Here is a 6,000-nt window from a genome sequence, read left to right on the forward strand (position 1 = left end):
CAACCCGTAAAATGGAACATCCCCATTGAAGACATGCGAGGTCGAGGGTATGATAATGGAGCAAATATGAAAGGGAAAAAATATGGGCTCCAAAATTTGCTTTTGAACAAAAATCCTCGAACTTTTTACGTGCCATGTGTTGCTCATACTCTAAATTTAATCATAAGTATTACAGCCAAAGTGAATGCAGATACAATTAGTTTCTTTGCAATTATTCAAGAAATATACAATTTCTTTTCATTCTCTTACAAATGTTGGGCAATCCTTTTAAAGTTCGTAAAAAAATTAACATTGAAACAGCCATCAAAATCACTATGGGAAAGTAAAATTAATAAACTCCGCCATCTACGATATCAGTTAGGAGAAATTTATGATGCACTTTTTTAAATTTTAAATAATGAAAATTTTAATAAAGAAACTCAGTATGAAGCACAAACATTATGTGCTAAAATAAAGGGCTAGAAATTTATTTGTTCTCGTATAACTGGGCATGATTTACTTAACAGAATAAACCTGTGTGTAAAATGCTTCAAGACAAAAATATGAACTTTACACTTGCTTTACAATCTGTCGAAAACTTAAAATATTCTTACAAGAGTATCGATCGGATACAAATTTTAAAGAAGTTCTAAAAGAGGTGGATGGAGAACAAGAATTTAAAACTGTACGGAAGTTCGACGACTAAAGAAGAAACGATAATTTGACTACGAATATCAGCGAGCGGTGAACGTTCCTTTTCCAAGTTGAAATTGATTAATATAAAGCCTACTTAAGAACAAGTATGTCACAAAAAAGGCTTGTTAGTTTGGAGTTAATAGCTATTGAAAATGCTATATGTGCCGAATTAGACATTAAGACCAGTATTTCTAATTTTTTGAATATGAAATCAAAAACCCTGAAATTTAAATTTAAAAAATTTAAGTATATTTATCTAATTTAATTATTTATGTTATTCTGTAAATATGTCCTTTTTGAATACTTATAGTAAATGTTCTAATTATTTCCGAATACTTTTCTTATTTTCCCATCTATCTTGAGTTTCTTTTATTTTCCTAAAAGATAGTTCCACTTATATAAATTATTAAAAAAATTTTACAAGTTACTAAGAATTTACTAACTTGTAAAATGAAAGAATTTTTTAAACTTTAGTTCAAATAAATTTTAACTTTAATTAAAATTTATTTTAATTTTGTTAGCGATTTGAGTCGGTGAGAAGGCCCGAATATAATCCCTGTATCATTATATTCAACGATTAAAGTTAATTGGCTTTGTCAAAATTTAGATTAACTTTTAAGAATTTTTTGAATATTCGGGTTTTTAACGATTATCCTGCCTAGTCAACACCCCCGATTCGTTACATTTAGCGAACCAACGTATGGCTGTTCTGTCAAAATTTATTTAAGAAATTTCAAATAATTTAAATTTTTATTATCGTGAAAGAACACACACGCCGGATCGTTACAGGGGAGCTTAGATAGAAATTGCATGTGGGCGCCAAAGACCCTAGCGTCGGTTCTGATATGGCTGCTTTTATATCGTCTTTAATTGTATTAAGGACTTCATTACCTAATGCAGCAATAATTTCCTCTTGAAATCTATGCCACAAATGATGTTCAATTCTTTTTTTCATATTTTTAATTCTGTTTACATGATCCGTTAGCACAGGATCATTTTTATTAAAAAAAAAACAGGTAACACCTTTTTATTCCCGTATATAGAGAGAAGGCGGGGCCGTTTAGTCCTATCTAACGTTTTACTTAATAATCCTATTAAACTTAAAAAATTTGAATTATTCGCGTTCCTATTGTTTCATGGGATCCTCGAAATGACAGATTGTTACTTGCTAAAAATAGAATTACATCTACAATTCTTTGGAATAGTAATTTTATATTAATTTGATTTGTTCTGTCAACAGTTGAACATAAATTAAGCCTTTTTAATAATACTTGCCAAGAAATAAAAGAATTAAAGTGACCAACCGAAATCTCATTATGTCGAATTACAGATGACAGTTTTCTCCATTTATTTAAGCCATATATAAATCGTGTTGATTGATCTTTTCCACTTCTTTTGGAAAATAATACCCAACAAAAGCAAAATAGTGAGTATTGAGCTTTTTAGTTAACTAACCAGCTGCGAAGCTGAGTTTCATTTGTTATTTTTTTATTAACCATTTGTTATTTTTTTTAAAAATAGTACGATGTAGAAAATGATCTACCTTCAACATTCTTAACGAATGCGCCTTCATGATGTTGTTTAGATCCGGTTTTAACACAAAATAATCTAAATTTATCAGTTATGATATTTGGCCACAAACCTCGATCATTTATATTCACTTGATCACCATCGTTATTATTGTTTTCTTCGTTATTTGCTGTATCCAAATTTTTTGTATAATAAGACGCATCTTTTTCGACGAATCCCACAGTTTCTACATTTTCGTTGAAAAGTTGTGTAGCTTGTTTGGAGTTTTCTTCTTCAGTTGAAGTTTGAATCGCAATTGCTGAAGTCGTAGCAATTTCGCTGTGAGATTTATTTTGTAGCCATGAAAACAAATATACTTGTGACTTTTTCAGATTTTGCTTTTCTTCATTTTTCTTTTCTGCTGATTTCGTTTTTTGTCAACCAGAGGGGTATTTTCTTGGCATGGACATTGTGGGTTCGGCTTTGCTTATCGAATAAGTAAATAATATTAAATATTTTTATCCCATGAATTAACAAAAAGTTAAATATATACATATTTTTTACAATATTACAAAATTTTAGAAACACTCAAGAAATGTGTATATTTTTTTCGTTTGTTTACTTCAGTACATCAGTTTCACCCTTATCTATCACTATTAACTCAGTTGAAATTAACGTAGTTGAGATCTAATCAAGTGCAGTCAACACTTCATAATTCTGAATATTGATAATACATTTCACATAGCTTTAAAAATAACTTACCGTATTTACTGGAATATAACTGGTCCTCGCGTATAACTCGCATCCCTGATTTTACTTTGCGAAAAAAAGAAATTTGAAAGTTTCGCGTATCCTCGCACAAAGTTTAATCACGTTCACCTCATGGCGGTAGTGACTCACTTCCCGTGGCAAACCACGCGTCCTCCATACTGGCCAATACGTCTGCAGACGCCAGTAAAAGCAGGTCGTTTTATTGTATCACTGAATAAGGTACAAACACTTGCAGTCTGTGTAATATATTTCTCAACATATAGTGCAAATAGAGACATCTGGGATAAAAATGGCACTAACTAATGAATCGCATGTCCCTTTCCCAATAAACTATGCTATTTAGCCACAAGCAAAACCATATGCTGCACTGGCAAAGACTAAAAACTAGATGTGTGGAAGTCTGTCCCTCCAGCTCAAATGCAGAGCAACAATAAAAAGCAACAGAAAGTGTTAAAATTCGTACACCTGTTAAAGCTAAGAAATAAATAGTGAATATTGTTATGGCACTTTCAGATATTGAATTTGGTTGAAGAGAATTAGCATTTCAATTGAAATATTGTCTGCTGACTTTTATCTTTGACTCGCGCGATTTTTTATTAATACCGCACCAATCATATATGCACATATCTTTACTGGTCTAGTACCATAGCTGTCTGTTCATTAGTCATTCGTGAAGAATTGTTCATTAAGTATCTCAAGTCTTGTAAATTACTGCTAATTTTTGCTTGATATAATGTGAAAGCAGATGGTGCTATTTGGGTAGGATGCACACAAGGAAACTGCTCTCTAGGCAGGAAATAGCAATTGCAATATATGCGGGGATTTTACGAAAAAAACTGAAAACTCTAGTTTCCAAAAATCAATGTAAAGGAAATTTGCTTTTATATCTAATAATTAAACATATTAACTGACAATAAATACTTCCAATCCATATTTTATTCACTTATGATTTAATAATATACAAATACACTTTAGAAAACGGATTCGTTCTTCACGAAACATGAAGAGATATATCAAATGATAGTAAATGAGTCACGCCACGTCTGGATGCCTGACGAATAATGCAACAACTGAACTGGACAAAACTTGTACCTCAATATATCGCGGGGATATATCGATGGCTTGGAAATAGGATGTTTGTTTCTAATTTTCTTATTATTATGAAACAGTTGGTAGAGTTTCTTTAATTATTGCATTTTTATTTGGTATACTTAATAAAATTGTATTACATTAAGTTAAATTATGTGTCAGCGAAGATGTTTGAAATGTATTTTTTTTTTCAAATTCATTTTTAAGATGAGCCCTGGGTTGCGCGCCGGAAAAAATTTATTGGCGTGCCACGTTTGGCAGGCATCTCAAGGGTTGTCCACCCCTGCTCTAGACTAACCATATATAAAGATTATAATAAATATTTTTTCAACGATTTCGATAACGAGCCAAATGATATAAATGTGTAACAGATTAGAAAAAACTAATGATGAATCAGGCATTTTAGGGTAAAAATGAAATCGTGTTTGTTAATTTTTATACACTGCATAAACGCATCAAAAGGATTAAGCAAAAACCCTAATATAATAGAGAGACACAGAGATATTATTATTACCGGGAGCCCTAAAATCCTGTCGGTAAAATCCCTTCAGTTATAAACAAAATTAGAAGAAAAAATAAAATGAAATAAAAAATACGTTTCCGCAAATGTGTACCGACTGTGCCCACTCGATCGTGGGGCTCGGGTGCATTGCACCCATCGCATCCCCGAGATGGACGTCCCTGAGTCTACTAGATTCATTACAAGAAATGCCATTTATTTTAAGCTTATCGGTGTGGTTTACAATATTGTCAAAAATGAATAGTATCAACAAACTATTTCAAGCAAAAACAATTGTTCTGGATTCTGCTTTTAATTTAGTGAATAAAATTAGAAATGAAATCCAAAATTTAAGATCAAAATTTAACACATTTTTTAGACGACGCAAAAAATAATATCACCAAACTTGAATATTTCCTAAGACTTCCCTGAAAAAATAATTCGAAAAAGAAAAAGATTATTTTCCGAACTAGCAGAAGATGAAATTTTACTAAACACGATAGAGGAATTTAGATGTCACTTTTTCAACGTTGTGATTGATACTGTTATTGTACAAATAGATGAGAGATTTAAAAATATACCCAATGTTATTTCTTATTTTAAATTAATCACTCATATAAAAACATTAGAAAAAAATTATCTAGAAAACCACTCAAGGGATTTTGTAAAATATTATAGTAAAGATGTAAATGAAGACTTAATTCAGGAAATTGATTTGTTACGAGAATTGATCTTGGACCAAAAAAATGTAAATAACGCGCAAGACATATTGCAATACACATTAAATAATAGTTATAATGAACTATTCTCAAATGTGCTAACTGTATTGAAAATTTTCTCTGCGTTACCAGTTACTATAGCAAGTGCAGAGCGTTCTTTTAGCAAATTAAAATTGATAAAGAATTGTCTTCGGTCAAGGATGTGCGAAGAACTCTTAAATGCATTTGCTATATTGAGCATCGAAAAGGAAATTGCCAAAAATTATAATTTTTCGGAAATGATTAATGACATAGCAAAAAAATCGCATATTTAAATAAATACATATTAAGCAATATATGTGTTAGTAAAACCCCTAAATAATAAACCTATTTATTTTTTTATGTGCTTAAATTAATTTTGTTATTACTTTAAACAATAATTAATTGTAAATAGTTTTTGTGCGCTAGTTGGTGAGCCAGATTACTTTTGTTTGTGTTAGATATTTATTTATTTTAATTATTTAATGCTTTTGTTTTGTGTTCAGTAAACGTTATGTTAACCTGTTATATTTCGAATGTTTTTTTTTTTTTGTTTTCCTGTGCCAAAATCATTTGCAGTAAGAGGATTTACAATACGTTTATTTCAAATCCTTTAATTTTTACCTTTGAAAAATATTTTAGGGCCCCAAAAGGTTTCCTGCACCTAGGCCCCTTTATAGAGAAGGGCGGCCCTGCTTCTGACAAATAAACACCACAGTG

This window comes from Typopeltis vanoorti, chromosome 5 (genome assembly GCF_054136105.1).
Source record: "Typopeltis vanoorti isolate ZY-2024b chromosome 5, IOZ_Tvanoo_1.0, whole genome shotgun sequence".
Lineage (NCBI taxonomy): Eukaryota > Metazoa > Arthropoda > Arachnida > Uropygi > Thelyphonidae > Typopeltis > Typopeltis vanoorti.